The following is a 19,556-nucleotide window of genomic DNA, read 5'->3' as shown; positions in this document are numbered from 1 at the left end:
GAGCTTTAAGATAGTATGTCATGCCAGTATTTCATGATCTTAAGCTGGGTATTAGGAGACCTGAAATCGAGGCACAATAGTTCGAGCTGGAGCCAGTCATGTTCTAGATGCTTCAGACAGTGGGCCAAATCAGTGGAATGCCTACCGAAGATCCTCACCTGTACTTAAGACTGTTAATGGAGGTAAGCAATTCTTTCAAGTTAGCCAGAGTACTCGAAGATGCACTTCGATTGAAGCTGTTCCCATATTCGCTAAGGGGCAGAGCTCGAGCCTGGTTGAACTTATTGCCACAAAATTCAATTTGCACATGGCAAGAGTTAGCAGAAAGATTCCTCATAAAGTAATTCCCGCCTAGCAAGAATGTCAAGTTGAGGAACGAGATCACTTTTTCCCAACAAATAGATGATGAGTCCTTGTATGAGAAATGGGAAAGGTACAAAGAATTATTACGAAAGTTCCCTCATCACGGAATCCCACATTGCATCCAACTTGAGACGTTTTATAATGGTTTCAATGCTCACACGAGGATGGTAGTTGACGCTTCCGCTAACGGTGCTCTCCTTTCTAAGTCTTATGATGAGGCTTATAAAATCATCGAGAGGATTGCCAGCAACAATTATGAATGGTCAACCAATCGAGCAACGTCAAAAAGATGAGTCGCTGGAGTACATGAAGTGGACGCTCCCACTTCACTCGTATCTCATGTATCTTCGATTTTCTCAATGCTTAAAAATTTTACCACTAATGGGTTTAATAGTTTTGCAGCACCGCCATCGAATCAATTTGAAAGTATAGCCTGTGTCTATTGTGGGGAAAGACATTTGTTCAAAGAATTTTCATCGAACCCAGAATCCATGTATTACATGGGTAACTAAAACCAAAACTGAGGAAGGCAAGGACTACAATCTGATTCTTTTAACCCATCGTGGTTAAACCACCCTAATTTATCCTGGAGTAACCAATGGGCTAGACCCAGTAACACATACGCCCAACCTAGACCAACCCAGCCACTTATTTTTACCCAACAAGTTCAGAAACAACCTCAAGTTGAACCAGCCAATGGCTTAGAAACCTTGTTGATGGCATACATAGCTAAAAATGATGTCATAATCCAAAGCCAAGTAGCTACATTTGAAAAACTTGGAAAACCAAATGGGCTAGGTTGCAACTGAACTCAAAAACTGACCACAAGGTGCTTTACCTAGTGATACGAAGAATCTGAGGAATCCTGGGAAGGAAAATTGTAAAGCATTGACATTGAGGAGGGAAAGACATTAGGGCCCAATACCATCAAAGTTTAAGAGGAGCTAGCTGATGCTCAAGACTTAGAGGAAGTTTAACCGAGTGTTGAAATTTCAGTTTCACCGAAACCTGAATCTGAAAAATCCAATAAGGTAATTTCTGAACCAGCTAATTCTGATAGACTAACAACTCCGTTAGATGCAAAATTTCCATAGAAGACGAATAAACTAGTTCAAGCCAAGAAGTTCCTAGACGTACTCAAGCAACATCAATCAACCTTTCGTTGGTTGAAGCACTTGAACAAATGCCGAACTACGTCAAATTCATGAAGGATATCCTATTAAAAAAATGAAGACTTGGAGAATTTGAGACAGTAGCCCTAACAAAGGAATGAAGTACATATCTTCAAGACAAACTACCCCAAAGTTGAAGGGTCCTGGATGTTTTACCATACCTTGCAACATTGGAGCAACATATTGTCGTAAGGCACTATTTGAGTTGGGTGCGAGTATCAACTTGATGCCCATGTCAATATTTAGGAAGTTGGGGATAGGTGAAGTTAGACCTACTACAGTTACACTTCAATTAGCTAATCGATCCTTAGCACATCCAGAAGGAAAAGTTAAGGATGTATTGGCACGTGTAGATAAATTTATTTTTCCTACTAACTTTGGTATTCTAGACTTTGAAGCAGACAAAAAAGTTTCAATCATCTTAAGAAGGCCTTTCCTAGCAACTGAAGGACCCTTATTGATGCGCAGAAGGGCGAGCTTACTATGCATGTTCAGGACGACCAGGAAACATTTAATGTTTTTAAGTCTATGTAATTTCCTGACACAATTGATGATTGTTCTGTAGTGTCCAATTTATAGGAATTAATAGTGGAAAATGAACTCAACTATGTTGAGGACCCATTGGAATAAATTTTGACATCAAACCCTCCAAGTGATAAAGATGAGGATTAATACTTAATGGGGATTTAATCTGTAATCCTAGTTTGAATCTTTAGAGTTAGAGAATAGGGATTATGTCCAACCAAAAGTGTCAATCGAGAAGCCACCTAAATTAGAACTGAAGGTACTACCCTCACATTTAAAAATTTTTATTTAGGTAACACTTTTACTTTGCATGTGATTGTCTTAGTGAAATTAACCGTTGAGCAAGAAGAGAAACTCATCCTAGTATTGAAACAATTTAAGAAGACTATCAGATGAACCATAGCCGATATTCGCGGCATTAGTCCATCTATATGCATGCACAATATCATCTTAGAAGATGGTGAGAAAGGGACGATTGATGAAAAATAAAAACTGAACCCTATCATGAAAGACGTGGTAAAGAAAGAAATCATCAAGTGGTTAGATGCAAGTATAATTTAACCCATATCAGACAATTCGTGGGTAAGTCTGGTCCAGTGCGTGTCAAAGAAAGGTGGTATTATGATCGTTGAGAATGAGAATAACTAGTTGATATTGACTAGAACGGTTACGGGATGGAGAATTTGCATCGATTACTGAAAGCTAAACAAGATGACTAGGAAAGATCACTTTCCTTTTCCGTTCTTGGACCAGATGTTGGATAGACTCGCGGGGCGAGACTATTACTATTTTCTCGATAGATACTCGTGGTAAAATCTCATTACAATAGCACCGGAGGATCAACACAAAACAACATTCACATGCCCGTACGGTACATTTGCATTTAGAAGCGTGCCATTTGGTTTATGTAATGCATCTACTACATTTCAAATATGGATGATGTCTATTTTTACTAACATGGTTGAGAAATACTTGGAAGTCTTTATGGATGATTTTTCAGTATTCGAAGATACATATGATGATTGCCTAGCCAATCTAGCCAAGGTACTAAGGCGATGCAATGAAACAAACCTTGTACTCAACTGGGGAAAGAGTCATTTCATGGTACAATAAGGTATTGTTCTAAGGCATCGGATAACGAGACATGAAATTGAGGTAGATAAAGCAAAGGTAGACGTTATTGAGAAACTCTCACCTCCAACATCTGTAATGAGTGTTAGGAGCTTTTTGGTCCACGTCGGTTTGTATCAAAGATTTATCAAGGATTTCTCTAAAATTGCTAAACCCTTATGCAAATTATTAGAGAAGGACACGTCATTCAAATTTGATGAGGAGTGCTTAAGACCTTTCAAAGATTTGAAGAGTTAGTTACTTTCGGCACCCATAATCGTCACACTAGATTGGGATTTGCCATTTGAATTGATGTGTGACGCATGTGACTTCGTGATAGGAGCTATTATGGGCCAACGAAGGAACCATGTTTTTCATCCCAACTACTACGAAAGTCAGAATTTGACAAGAGCTTAACTGAATTATACAGTAACAGAGACAGAGTTACTTGCTATTGTGTTTGCTTTTGACAAGTTTCAATGTTATCTTGTAGGTACCAAAGTCAATGTTTATACGGGCCATTAGACGATTAAGTATTTACTTGGCAAGAAAGACGCTAAGCTGAGACTGATCTGATGGGTACTTCTACTTCAAGTGTTCGATCTAGAAATTAAAGATCGAAAAGGGGTAGAAAACCAAGTAGCAGACCACTTGTCCAGATTGGAGCCGTAAGAAGGGAATTCTCCACTTATACTTATTCAGGAGAAATTCCTAGACGAATACATACTTAAGGTAAATCATGTTCATAATACCCATTGGTTTGCTAATATTGCTAACTATTTAGCTTGTGGTTTGATGCCTATTGATAAGACGTATCATCAAAAGAAAAAGTTTATTCATGATGTGAAGTACTATTTTTGGGAAGAACCATACTTGTTTAAAAAGTGTGCAGATGAAATGATCAGGAGATGCGTGGCAGAAGATGAATTACATAAGATTTGATATCATTGCCACTAAGCTCTGAGTGGGGGACACTTCGGAGGTACACGTACTATGACCAAAGTATTGCAAGCCTGATTCTTTTGGCCAACACTATTTAAAGATGCGTATGCTTACGTAAGGAGCTGTGATCAATGTCAAAAGGTTGGAAACGTCACCAATAGAAATGAGATGCTTCAAACAAACATTATTGAGGTAGAATTATTCGATGTTTGGGTTATTGACTTTCTCGGTCCTTTCCCTCCATCTTTTGGTCACAAGTACATATTGGTAGCAATAGACTACATGTCTAAGTGGGTTAAGGTCGAGGCCTATCCGTCGAACGATACTAAGGTTGTGATGAAGTTTTTGTAGAAGCATGTGTTTACAAGGTTTGGAACCCCAAGAGCTATTATCAGTGATGAAGGGTCCCATTTTGTGAACAAATGGTTGAAATGGTTACTCGACAAACGTGGAGTTAAGCATAAGGTTGCCACAGCTTATCATCCGTAGACGAATGGGCAAGCTGAACTGGCAAACAAAGAGATTAAAGGCATACTCGAGAAGACAGTTTTCCCGAACCGATGAGATTGGTCCAAAAGATTAGACGATGCTTTATGGGCCTACAGGACAGCATACAAGACACCTTTAGGGATGTCACCCTATAGGTTGGTCCTTGGGAATGCTTGTCATCTACCCTTGGAGTTAGAGCACAAAGCTTACTGGGCTCTCCAACAACTCAACTTGGATTTTAAGCTTTCTAAAGAGAAACAGATGCTCCAACTTAATGAGTTAAAAGAGTTCCGAATGTTCTCATACGAGAATGCCAAATTACTCAAGGAAAGACTTAAGAGATAGCATGACAAGCACATTTAGGTTCGAGATTTTGAAACAGGTCAGCAAGTCTTGTTATTCAATTCCAGATTAAGTTTCCTTTTAGGTAAGTTAAAATCACGTTGGTTCGGTCCATTTATGATTCACCAAGTTTATCTATACGGAGTTCTCAAACTTCAAAGTAAGGGAGGTAATTTTCGAATCAATGCTCAGCGCTTAAAACATTACTGGGGGATAAAATTGAACGAGATCAAATCTTGTTCATTTTCTCAGATATTTAATTTTTTTTCTTTTTCTTTTTAAATAAATGATTTAGGGTATATTTTTTGGATTAGTATGTTTAAATGAATTATGTCTAGGAGATTGGAACTTAAGCGGGACCGCTTGTGACCCCTCTAATTTTTCTTGGGAATTGATTTTAACATAATCTTCCGAGAAAATATTGCCTAAATAGCAAATAAATTTTTAGTTTTTCAAATAAAAAAAGGGTCAATTTTGATCCAAATTTTAAATTTCAACTCAATTTCAAATTTTCTTTAAGTATAGGTACTTAATTGAACTATTTTCAAATTTTGGTTGTTCTTTTGTAAGTACTAAAAATTAGATGTCTCTTTTGTAAATATTTTCAAAAGTCATCTAGAATAAATGTTTTAAATTTTATTTAATAAATAATATGATAATAACTAGTATATAATTATATTTATTAAAATATATATTAATTATTATGAATTTTATATAGAATTAGGATTAGTTTAAATTTGATAATATTTTAATTAATAGTTTTTATTTCAATAAATTAATAGAAAATAATTATTTAATATGCATTATATTAATTATTAATTGTTGCTAAATTTGTGTAGAATTAGAACTTAGAATATTTTACCTATTAAATTGTTCTAAGAATTCTAATTAGACTCCTACCTTTTCCCTATAAATTCCACCAACCTTTTCCATCATTCATCACTCATAAAACCAACCTTCATTTACCCATTCCACCATCAATCCTATCATCCAAAACCCACCAGCAATAGCACCGCCCAATAGCCCTATTCGGCCAGCATCTCACCTCGCATGCACTTGGTGCACCTAGCAAGTAGCTCACCCTACATGCACCTACCTCCATCGCGCGCTGCTGCTACCTTGCACGTACTATTCCGTATCCATTGTACCATTCCCATCTCCAGCTCACACGTGCCAATGCTGCTGCTCGATCAACATCGCTGCCTGCTGCCCACACAGTTGCTCACGCCAGGCCCTACTGCTCCTTACACATCTGCCTTCACGCCTAGCAACTTCCCAGCATCCGTGTGGCACACCAGCGTTACTACTCACACCAACACCCCACATTTAGCTGATAACCTTCCAACCGTGCCTAAATTGACCTCTTTTGATTTATATTTATTTTTCTTTGAGTTCTTAATTTTTATACAAAGGTGGTAAGAAAAAATTATCTCTTAAATTTTAATTATTTAATTTTTCAATTTATTGAATTATTAATACTTTATACTAATTAAATTTTTGAAAAACTATTTCTTTCCATCATATGTTTAGGTTAATCATGCATTGTAAAAGAACTCGTTCCTCTACCCAAATTTATGAATCACAAAACAAATTCCACTCTGAAGAAGTCAAAGCGAGATACGAAAGCATTTTCAAGAATCAGTAGATGCACCTAGAAAAAGGTTTTACACTCAAAGAGAGAAACTATATTGATTTCATGGTGCGTATTCGACAAATTGCTGGAGCTCTCAATTGGGTGTTATTTTGTGAGAAAAGAAATAGTGCAGATGAGGAGTTAATTAGTGAATTTTATGCGAATTTGACCTCAAGCGAATAGATGGAAGTCTCTGTCCAAGGAATCAAGGTACCAATTACCTCAATTGCTATTAATGAATTCTTTGAATTACCTGATTTCAAAGACTAATATTCTTCCTTGATGAGAAATATTGAGGATGAAAAATTGCAAGAAATTCTCGAGGAACTGACAGTTGTGGGTTCTAAGTAGGTTGTGTCAAAACAAGGAATTCACACTTGTCACAGAGAATATTTGACACCACTAGGAAAGGTATGGTTCCATTTTACTCGGTTTAGCCTTATGCCTATTTCACATGCAACTACAATTTCATTACAGCGAATGGTCTTGTTATACTCAATTTTAATTGCAAAGACCATTGACGTGGGAAAAATCATTCAAGGGAAATGCAGAATTGTTCTGCTAGACATTTTCGCCCAGCTTACTTTCCCTTTACGATAACAATTTTGTGCTTGAAAGCTAAAATTCTTGCAAACTTAAAGAATACAGGTTATAGCCATGGAAAAATCACAAATTAGGACCTCTACTGAATAGTCAGAGACTCTATTCTACAGCAACGAGTTGGAGAAAGTGAGGATCCTAAAAAAGAAAAAGAAGAAGATCCCATAGAGATCAAACCAATGCAGTCAGTTGAAATCCCTGATAAGGTAAAACCAATGGAGCCAGTAACCAAACCTGACGTCACAACTTCAATGTTCAGGACTCAATCACCTTGCCCAGATCTTCGAGATGAGCTATCAAAGTTTATGGACATGATGCAACATATGCAGTGGTAGCAACAAGCTTACTAGAGATATTTAAAAATACAGGATGATTTAATGAGAAGCGCTCTTACGAAAATATTTAATGACCCGCTTATTTTTGTGCTTGTGTTTCATATTTGAACCATGGAGTCCACTATCAAAGAGGGAGCGAAGTAATTCATGCAAAAACAAAGACAATGGAGCAAAAGATGAGTCAAATTTGGAGGGATCTGCGAATAAATAAAAAGGGGGATCTTGATTTTATTTTATTTTCATTCTTAGGTTATTTAATATTTTAGGATTAGATTTTATTAGGAATTTTTATTTTCGCATAATAAATCAAGAGGCAGAAATAATAAATAAAAATGAACAAGTTGCAAAGTACAAAGAGTGGCAACAGATATATACATGTCTAAGATTGGATCTAGAGAGAGCTTGGTACTTAAGCAGTCAAATTGACTCACCTCATCTTTTTTTCTAGAATCGTACCTGGTGTATAGTATCTATTCACTTTTAATAATGAGGACATTGTTCATCTTAAGTAGGGGGACCAAAAAATTGAAATTATTTCCTCTCATAATAAAATTTTCTTTTAATTATGATTAGGATATATTTTGTTCAAAAATTTGAAATTTTGTTAAGTATACTAAACTTCAGTATGAATAAAGTTTGATTATCTATCTTTTACCTACCCCTAGCCTAGCTACGTTACAACCTTTTTAAAGACCTACTGATTCAAGTTTCTATGCTACCTACATTAGTGGAGAGAAATTGCTATGTTCAACATATGAAGGCATAAGTTAAACTTAATGATTGCAGCTGAATCTTGAATAAGAGAATAAAATCAAATTGGTAGGGATTTAACATGTCTTTTTTAGGAAGCATTTAGTCTATTTTGCTATCATAATAATAATTGAGATTAATTTGAATGATATGTATACTTAAGTAGAATAAATATCAAATTTCTTGTTCTTGAGAATAAGTATACTAAAATCATAGTTTTGGGCAGAATATTGTTCTGAATGAATTTTTCAAAGGTGGTTCCAAGAAATTCATTTCAAATTTGTGCATTACTCGAGACGAGTAATGAATTAAGTTTGAGGGTGTGGAAACACGAAAATATACACACTTTTTCATGCCCTTTTTAACTCAAATTCATGCAATTTCAGTAAAATTCTTGTCGAAAAATATATAATAATTATAAAATAATTAAATTGTATTTAAATTATTAACATGTTTAATTTTACTTAATTTTATAATAAATTTTGATTAATTTTGATTATTTTTGACAGATTTTGAATTTTCAAGGCGAATTTATTTTTCAGCCTAAGACAGTCCAAACTATGTGTATTAATCCAAACTATGTGTATTAATTCATAATATAATTAATTTTAATTTTAATCCAATTTAATTTTGGTTAAATAAATTATTGATAATTAATTATGAAAAGGGGCCCAGTTAAGCTGAACCAAGAAAACCAATCCAACCGAGAACTAAGCAGCCCAAAATCGTCCCACATGTTGACCCAATCAGCTTCTTTGGCTGATTATTTGACTTGCAAAATGGCCCTTGAAGATACGAATTTGCATTCAAACCCCTCCACTATTCATGCCTTTCAAGATTTACCCCTACCTAAAAATAATATGTTTCAAATCTTCAAACAAGCCACTTGTGTGGCTGGCCAGGGGGAATAATTGGTTGCTGATTTTGGCTATTTTTAGCAGCCTTCTCAACCTATAAATACCCTCCTTGGCTGATCACTTCAAACACATCTCAAACTCATTCATTTCTTCACTTCTCTCTCATTTTTCTCTCTTCATTCCCTTTCATTGTTCTTCATTTCCTTCCTCATTCCTTTGCCGACTTCACTCACCTTTTGAAATAGAGTCCTTCAACCACCATTTGGAGCAGCATTCAAGTGTTCGTGGAGCAAACTAGTCAAGCCTCAGAGAAACACCGGATTTGATTCTTATTCATTATCCTTTTAATTTTATTGTTCTTTGTTATGAACATGTCTATGAATATTTGTGATGTTGATGTGTTTAATTTACTTAGTATGACATAAATTTAATTTTTGTTAGGTTGATTGCATTTCGTCTACTTGAGTTATCAAAATTGTGTTTGTGTTGTTATAGGCCTCAGTAAAATGTTTGATCAAGTAAAACCATGACTAAGTTATTATTGCATTACAATTGTAAGGTAACTAATGAATTAATTATTTAAACGGATTGAAATTGTAATTAATTGACACAATACTTAATAAGTGCATGTTTAATCATCTAAGGTATCTGAGGGTTAAATTAGCAACAGTATCAAACAGTACATTAGCCTTGCATAACTTGCAAGATTTTTGTGATTAAACTGTTTCAATGTAGAAATACATTGTTACCTCACGTAATCTTTTATGTTCTTATGAGATTGAATTAATTGTTTGAATTGGCATAGAGATATCTATAAGAGATTATTTTAATTTCATAAGTATGCATGTGCATTAACACATTTTCTTTTTAAAATTTGTTTAATCGATTGAATTGACATAGAGATATAGTCAAGAGATAAATGGATTTTGGTAGGTAAATATGTTCATAAGTTAGAAAATTTCTGAGTTGCCATAAATTTATTTGTAACAACATAAATACGAGTTTAATAATTCTAGTTGCCTTGTTAAGCTTGTGATAGCCTATGCATACTCTCCATCCTCTGATAGTACGATTTATGGGCTCATTGTTGTCATTGCTAACTACTATGACACCTCCGTTCTTGGGTACACATTGTACAGGGCTCACCCACAAACTATCTGAAATAGGATATAAAATTCCAGCATCGAGCCACTTAAGGATCTCATTCTTTACAACTTCCTTCATGATTGTGTTCAACCTTCTCTATTATTCAATAGAATTTTGTCGGCAATATTCAGACTAAATCTTATGCATGTAGATAGCAGGATTGATTCCATTGATTTTGGTAATTGTCCATCCCGACACCTTCTTAGATCTCCTCAGAACATCTAGCAACTTGACCTCTTGATCAGGTGTCAATTCTACTGATATAACTACTGGCAGAGTGTTGTCTCCCAAGTAGGCATACTTTAAATGTAATGGCAAAAGCTTTAACTCACGTGTGAGAGGTTCCTTTATAGAAAGTTTAGGAGGTTTAAAATAATGATTTAATAAATCCAACGATTCAAACTTCTTCTTTGATCTATCCATCAATTGCATGGTCTTCATGATTTCACCGAGTTCTGCAAGCATTTCTACTTTACTTAGCTCAGATAGATCTTCGTCATCATCAAAATTGTCATGACAAAATTTTGCAAACTCCTCCTCCATTACTATTTTGATTAACCTAATGGCGTGACACTATTCATTTTCATCGGCACATTTCAAGGCATCGAATACATTGAAAGTAATTTGTCGATCATTTACCCTCATTGTTAACTCGCCTTTTTGTATTTCAATTAACATTCTACTTGTAGCAAGAAAATGTCTTCCAAGAATAATTAACACATCTTTGTTAGCCTCACATTCTAAAATAATAAAATCCATTGGAAAAATAAACTTATCTACTCTTACCAGTATGTCTTCAATTTTACCTTCCGGATGTGCGTAAGATCGATTAGCTAGCTGCAGCATGACTGTGGTGGGTCTTGCCTTACCAATTCCTAGCTTCTTAAAAATAGACATAGGCATTAAATTTATACCTACTCCTAAATCAAATAATGGCTTACCAACATAATGATTTCCAATTGAAGAAGTGATAGTAAAACTCCCTGTGTCCTTCAACTTTGGGTGCAATTTATTCATCAACATCGCTGTGCTCCCTTCAGTGAGGGAAACGGTTTCAAATTTCCTTAATCATCGCTTCTTTGACAATATATCTTTCATTTTTTTTACTTAATTGGGAATTTGATCCAAAGCTTCCACCAACGTTATGTTGATATGGAGTTGTCTAAGGACACCTAAAAATCTCTTGAACTGAAAATCTTCCTTGGAATTCTTGAATCATTGAGTAAAAGGTAGCGCTGGCCTTCCTTTAGACTGCTAATATTGTTTTGCTATGGCATTCGGTTTGACCATATGATCTGATTCTGCTACAACATTATTTTGTTTAGCCTTTTCAGTTGTAGGTTGCTTTTCATATGGTTCTGTGATCTATCCTTGATCAAGATTCAAATCTACCTTTTTAGCAGTGGCATATCTAGAAACTTTGTTCAACTAAGTACCGCTTCTAAGAGTGATGACCTTGTAATGCTCCTTCCCTTGTGATCTCGAATTCTTAGTATCACTTGGTAATGCTCCTTGAGGTCTTGAATTTAGAGCATTGGCAATCTGTCGAACTTAATTTTCCAAGGCTCTTAGGGATGCAACTTGACTCTCGATCACGATGTCATTCTTAGCCATGTATTCTTTCAGCAAAGTTTCAATAGCTTAAGAAGATGATGCTAAATTTTATTGAACATTCTACCGCAGCATAGGCTAATTATAACCAGGCAATGCACTTGTGGCATTCTGTCTAATAACATTGCTGGAATTTCCCACTCCTTGATTATTCCAGCTAAAGTTTGGGTGTTGCTTCCAACTTAGATTGTAGGTGATGGAATAGGGATTATTGTTACGGTTTAAATTGCTCATGTAATACATAGAGGCTAGGGTTGATGGACACTCATCAAACACATGATCTTCTCTACAATAGATACACGATAGTTCGATTGATTTCATCTATTGAACTGTAGCTGGTCTCTTCATTGTTTTGATCATGTTAGCTAGAGATGATATTTGGGCTCTCAACGAAGTGATTGCATCGAGCTCTACAATGCCAGGAACTCGCCTACCAGTCCCAACTCTCGTGGTAGGATGTTGATAATCATTGTTGGCTATCCTTTCCAAAATTTCATATGCTTCATTATAGAATTTATCCAACAACGTACCATTGGTAGAAGCATCAACTACCATCCTTGTATAAGTGTTTAACCCATTATAATACTTTTCCATCTATGTATAATGTTGAAATCCATGCATTGGACATTTCTGAAGTAATTCCTTAAATCTTTCCCAAGCTTTATACAACGTCTCATTCTCTGATTGCAGAAAAGACGTGATGTCATTTCTATGCTTATCTTTCATATTAGGTGGATTATATTGTAACAAAAATGTAATAGCCCATTTTTCAATGGTGTCAGAAATAATGGTTTTAGGACCACCAAATCCGATAAGTAAGTTTGTAAATATTATATTTTATATTTATGAGTTAATTGTCAATATTTTTTAAAAAAAAGGTCAGTTTTGATATAGTGATTTTTGTTGCATAAATGATTTATTAAGTTCAAGTGGTTTTAGAAAATGAGGTATTGGGACCTTGTTTCTATAAATCGAGCCATAAATAAATATTTACGGAGTGTAATTAAGGTGGTCTTAAAGTTTTGTTGGAAAATTTTATCGTTTCGATAGTTAATTAAGGAAAAAGGACTAAATTGGGTAAAGTGCAAAAGTTGTGTTCTATAAGCAAAAGGTGTTAAATAGCTATAGAAATTTAAAGTGGAAGTTCTTATATGGTAAATAGACCATTAAAGGTGATAGTGGATGTGCATGGCTTGGAATTAGTGTAATTTTTAAGGTTAGGTAAGGGTAATTTTGTAAATAAGTAATAAAAGATCAAATAAATAAAACAAAAAAAGTTGACATCTTTTCATTCTCTCTTTCAACCAAAAAATACCAGCAAAAAGAAGCCATGGAAGCTTGAAAATTTTAGAAAAATAAAGCCCTTGCATGTAAGACCCTAAACTATCAGTTTCTTGTGATTTTTATGTTTTTGAGATAGTTCCAACTAGGTCCAGCTAGCCCGTACCTTCGATTTTGAAACTGTTAAAGAATTTGAAAGTTTCCATTGATGAATCTTATGATTTTTTTATTTTAGATTATAAATTTGGAATGTTGATTTATATCTAAAAGTATTTTGTTAAGTGATTTTGATGAATTTTTTGATTAGGGACTAATTTGTGAAATTAATAAAACTACAAGGATTTAATGTGAAATTATTACATAAATGGGCTATTTTGGATACCTTGAAAATTTAAATTAGCTCAATTCTAGGTTAAAATGGTTAATTTGCTAGTTTTGGGCTTAGGGATTAAATTGAATAAAAGTAAAACTTTAGGGTAATTTTGTAAAAAGAAAAAAGACCAATTTGTATGAAATGAATTTTTTTATTGTCTAAATAAATATATTGAATGAAATTATTAATTTAGATCAATATCGGTGGAAAATCGAGGAAAATTAAAAATTACCAAAATGCTCCTAAACTTTGGTATTTCTACAATTTAGCCAGTTAAGTTTGTATGAACTATACTATGTATGATGTTGATGAAATTGAATGTTATTATATGAAATTTTATTTAAAATGAATCGATATATATATGTTAGTATACAATTTAGCTTATAACGAAATGAAGAAAATTCAACGACACACGACGACTATCGAGTCCCGTTAACCTTAAGAACATTTAGGATACAAATGATATGTCATTAGGGGTTATCATGTTTTGGGTGCTGGTCTCATACATCCTACCGATGGCTGAGTTTCCGGGTGTTGCGGTTACTTTACAACTTGTGTGAGTAGCACCGTGTATCTACGTCTTGACTGACAACTTGTGTGAGTAGACCCATTTATGACTTAGGAGAGAGCACTGATATGAGATATGAGATAGTAGTGGTTTCGACCATATGTTGGCACATAGTGTGGGAGATCCCCGTGAATCTGATATTATTCTAGTGGTTCAACGGGAAATGTTCTATTACAAGATGATATGAGTTCGATACGTGCTAATATAGGTATATAAATATGAAATACATGAAAAGATGGTACATGATATATTGATATATTGAAATCGATGATATATATAAAGAAATGGTAAGAGAATGATATGTATCATGACATGTACATATATGAATATCTTTGGTATATTAATACATGGAAATTATCTAAGTGGACATAGGTAACAAACTCAAGTGTGATATGTTGAGAAAATAAGGATATCAAGATATCAAGTTGAATTTATATGAAATGTGTTCAAGAAAGCTAACATGTGTTGTTGTTTGATGCTTAGGCAAGTGCCAAGTTTTTGGTTGAATGGTATTTTGTTTACTTATAAGTTGCATTGGAATGGTAAGTGCTCAAATGAAAATATGTTTGTACTCATGAACAAGTGGTAAGGTTTGAAATTATGCTATTTCTTGCGAAATGGTTTATTATGTGATTAATTCTAAAAGAGCTATGTCTAAACGCACTAGCTTGGGGCTACGGTTGATGATATGCTTGTTTCTTGTGTATTATGCATATGAATTGAGTGATGAGAAAGGGAATAATGAGTTGACTTAATGATGTTATTTAAGCTAAAGGAAGTAAATGTAATGGAAAGTAATGAAATGCAAATGCAAATAAATTAATTTGGAAGAGTTTAAAGTTGTTTAAAATCCTACTATGCTAAATATAGTATGTATAAGTGATAATGTGGATTTACTCATTTTGTGAGTTGCTGAATTTTGTTTCTTGAGTCGTGCGGTATCGATATATGATTATTCTTGATATGTATAAATTTCATATTGGAAATGAATTGATCTGATTAAATTTTATACAAGCTTACTAAGCATTCATTGCTTACGTAGTTATTTTTTTACTTTTTAGACTATTGGAAGCTCGTCCGTGATTTATCACACTATCTAGCAATTATATCGTTATAAGTTGATGTTTTGGTTAAGGTTATAATGGCATGTATAGGTATTTTGGCTAATTTTAGCCTATGTGTTTTGGTTGTGGAAATGACCATTTTTTTAGTTTGTATTTTCGCCTTGTGTTGGTAAAATTATATATATTATAAGGTGTGTATATAAGTAGTCTTGTAATGGTTGATATATGACTTCTTATGGTTGAATGATGGTAGATAGAAAAGTAGTTGAATGTGCATATTAGATATGACATATAACTTGTTGTGAATTGGTGTTTTGTCGTAGTAAGAATATATGTATTTTGATTCCAATGATTATGTTGTACAGTTGGTACCAAATGGTATGTTTTGATAAGTGATTTACATGTTGTGTAATGATGCAAACTTAGTTAGAAGTTAATCAATTAATTTTTCCAAATTGAGTACATGGTTATACATGTTTTAATGTTGTCATTTGAGCTGCCTTAGGGCATATTGGTTGGATGTTATTATACCATATGTTTGGCTTGATTATGCATGATTTTCGTGCCTTTTGAGGGCTTATGTATATGTGCAAAAGGGATTATAGGTACATGTTGAAAATGGTGGGAAAAATGACTTGTAAAATAGCCTATTTTCGTCCACATAGGTAGAGACACGGGCATGTGTCTCAGCCGTGTGTGACACACGGCCAGGCAGCACAATCGTATGTCCTCTGTAGTTTTTAAAGGGTTGCAAGTTAGGTTTTACACGGCCTGGAACATGGGCATGTGAGGTTATTTCGAAGGCTACATGGCCTAGCACACGAGCGTGTAGTTTGGCCGTGTGACCTAAGTTTGTGAGTTACATGGGCACGGACACGGGCTGGGACACAACTGTGTGTCCCTAGTTCGAATACCTACACGGCCTAAGACACGGGGGTGTCTCTTGTCCGTGTGAGTCACACGGCCATGTGACCCCTGTAGTTTCTAAATTTTCATCTTTTCCTTAAAATTTTTATATGTTTCTGATTTAGTCCCGATTTGTTTCGCATAAGGGACAATAAGTATGCTATTGATTGATTTTAATGTGGTTGAAGATATGAATTAAATGTACTAAATTTTTTGAAAGTTCTAAAATGTAAACTTTGGTAATGCTCCGTAACCCTATTTCGACGACGGATGTCGGTTAAGGGTGTTACATTTATTGGTATTAGAGTTATGATTTAGTCGGTTCTCAAACTAAACATAGTATGTGTGAAGTCTAGAAATACATGCCATTATATAACCTACGATAGTGTGCTATCTCTCGACATTGATGTGATTTGTTTCATTTTAGATAAAGATGTTTTTTGACTGAGCTAATTTCGATAATGCTGAAAGCGATACTCAAGTATCTGAGTCAAAATTATTGCTTATGATGAGTCAGAACTCATAAAGGTATGAATAAAAGTTCATAATATTATGTTGTTGATAAACGTTATGTTATATATGTATATATAAGAGTCAAAATTTTGAGGCGTTACGACCTTCACCCCCTCACCTGTACGTTTTATATAATGAAATTCACATGATTTATATTGATTAAGTTCACAAGTGTGAAACCGAAGAGTTCAGTGGCAGAATGATTAGTAATGCGGTCAGAGTTGAGAATGGGTTACCGAGTAAAGACGGTTTTAGAAAAGATATCAGATTTTTCTGAAGATCATTTGGATTCCGCAATGTCGCTGTTAAAGAAGAAGTTAATCTTGACTAATCGATTTATTTAGGTATGGTATCTAAAGAACGAGTTAACCAGAATTTATTCTGAATTGATTTCTTTAGTGAATGGGATAATATGGGATTATTGATGAATGTAGTAGTCAGTGGAATAATGTTTGAATGGCAAAGATATTTTAATACAGCTGTTATAGTTGAGTATTTTATAGCGATCTCCTCTGGGTATTCTGTATGTTCTTTTATTCTAAAAGATATATGTAATTGTTCCTTTTCAGATGTGATTCTTATCATATAGAAAGGCCGGGTAATCATAATATTAGGCGGAATTATTGTTAGTCTGGTTGATTTATGAGCGCCATCACTCTATCTTTCTTGGGTTTTCTAGTCCATTATGTTCGATAGAAGACTTGATGATAAGACTCATATAATGTTATTTTCTACTTCTAATGGTTGATGCTCTGAATTACATTTATGCAATTTACATTGTCTCAATCACAATTGTTTCCAGTGCGTATGGGTGATATTCTTCTTCTGGATTTTATCTGGGACTCATCGAGCTTTTTATCATCCAATATGGGTTGTATTCTAGGAAATTCAATATAGCTTCACATCTTGGATTTCATTATCTCGTCTTCTTATCATTCTTATTGTTTAATCTATCAAACATGGTTCATCTATAAAAGATATTCATTGGTCAGAAGTAATTACATCTATTACGGTTATGATTCCTGGTTCAATCATGGAAGTATAATTATACAGATTTTAGGTTTTTAGTGGTTGTGTTCCTGTACTGGTTGTTACTGAAACTACATTCGATTTTCCTCTTGTATTTAGGAGTGCACTATTGATGTTGAGGTATTGTTCTATCTATATGGTCAAAACATCAATCTTATTATAGTACTATGGTTTTTAATGTATTCGATGGTTGTGGCTTCGGAATAGTTCAAAGCTTCAATGTTAATAATTGAAATAGCTTTATTATATATAATCCCTTTCTAGTTTTTGTGAAAGGGTTGACATCAGGAAAAGTGTAAACGGTGGAAGATCAAGCTCAAATTTGTATATTGGTTATCATTCCTCAAGTAATCTTGATTAATGTCAAAGAGTTAAAATGAGTTGTTATGTTTCGTTTGAGTTAATGCAGTTTTTAAAGATCTTTGATTAGTATTCTGAGGGAATTGTGATAGATTGTATGTCTGGGTTGTCTTGACAATATGAAGAAGGGATTATTCTGAAATGTTACTATCTGATAGATAAAATTGACTTGGTTATATTAATCAGAGTGGGTTATTCATTTGAAAATTTAATTGAGTTATACGCATTTGAGTGTATCCTCAGGTTTGGGAATAAATTTTGTGCATTCACGGGTAAATAGACGGATAGTCTGAATGAAGAATTCATATTCTAGAAGACATGATACAGAATTATATCTATCAGAATAGTTCTAATCGAAAAATTTTATTATGAGTTAAAGTTGTTCCATTGTTGAATTTATCGTACTTGTGAAAATAATATTGCTTGACGCTTTCCTAGAAAAGGGGAACAAATATCATGTAACACCCCGAATTTTTGGCCTAGAAGAAATAGGTTTTGAACAAGGGAACAGTTAGGAGATTGCACAGAAATATTTAGTTGTGCAAGGAAGTGACATAAATGAATGTCTGCTTAAGTGGTTATGTGATTTAGGAGTGTTGGAAGTGTCTGAGAAGTCAGGGGTTCAAGCCTTGGCTTATGGAAAATTTTTATTTTAAGTGAATAAAATCCTTGGATCTAGATAGTAGGTTCTTAAATTATTGTGGTTAAAATATGATGTAAAGGAGTTGTTGGTCTAGTGGTAAGGGGCGTGTGGAGTGTACATGGGGTCTAAGGTTCGAGTGGTGGCGCATCAAAGAGGGAGTATTTATTTTGCTACCTAATTCGTGTGGGTGGTAGAGTTGGATCGAAATACTGATAAACGGAGTTTGAACTGGTCATAGAGAGAATTGAGAAGGGATATTTGGAGAGATTTGAGGAGAGAATATTGGGGTCTGGGGAGGTTTTTGTTATGGAGAGCTATATATCATTTCATTTGTTCCTTGTTCTTGATGGGAGATCGGTGAGGTTTTCAAGGTTTTCGCTGCTTCCTCCAACCTGCATTACTTCAATTCCTAACTGGTGGTGGTCAAGGTTGATTGGCAAATTGCTTGGGAACCAAGAGTGCAATGATCATTGATTTTTGGAATAAGAGTGTTCGGAACGAAGGGAATCTGCAAATCACATCAGGTGTGTAACCACCCCACTGTAATTGTAGAACGACAAAAGCCGAAAAGCCGAAATATGGCGTTGAGACCACACGAGTGTGCAATCGCTCATGTGGAAAGCCAAACCTACGAATCATGGGCGATAAACTATAGAGGCCTCCATAAGCATTTCCATGGGCTTAGGCCGTAATGGGCCACGTTGGGCCGAAATGGGCCGTGTGGGCTCAATGGGCTTGTGGGCCCCACATGGATGAAATCCACGATTTGTGGTAAATCCTGGACTGGGTTGTGTAGATCTCATAACCGTGGCAAAATCTAGGCTGAACAGCCACACGAGCGTGTGGGCCAACTTGGGCCAAGAAATGGGCCTTGGACCATTTACACTATTATGACTGAAATACCCCCATAGGGTAGAATGTCCAAAATAAACCCCATAGGGTAG

The 19,556-nt window shown here is 34.7% G+C and overlaps 2 non-coding genes across 2 annotated transcripts; one reads left to right on the top strand and one right to left on the bottom strand.

Moving 5' to 3' along the window:
• Window positions 1–365: 365 nt before the first annotated feature.
• On the bottom strand, window positions 366–472 carry LOC128032255 (small nucleolar RNA R71). The gene has a single exon (XR_008188383.1). It is a non-coding gene; the product is annotated as a small nucleolar RNA R71 (small nucleolar RNA).
• Window positions 473–12,485: 12,013 nt separating this feature from the next.
• Window positions 12,486–12,592, top strand: LOC128032258 (small nucleolar RNA R71). The gene has a single exon (XR_008188386.1). It is a non-coding gene; the product is annotated as a small nucleolar RNA R71 (small nucleolar RNA).
• The last annotated feature ends 6,964 nt before the right edge of the window (window positions 12,593–19,556 follow it).

This window comes from Gossypium raimondii, chromosome 8 (assembly GCF_025698545.1).
Source record: "Gossypium raimondii isolate GPD5lz chromosome 8, ASM2569854v1, whole genome shotgun sequence".
Taxonomy (NCBI): Eukaryota; Viridiplantae; Streptophyta; class Magnoliopsida; order Malvales; family Malvaceae; genus Gossypium; species Gossypium raimondii.
This window is presented reverse-complemented; position numbering and strand designations above follow the sequence as displayed.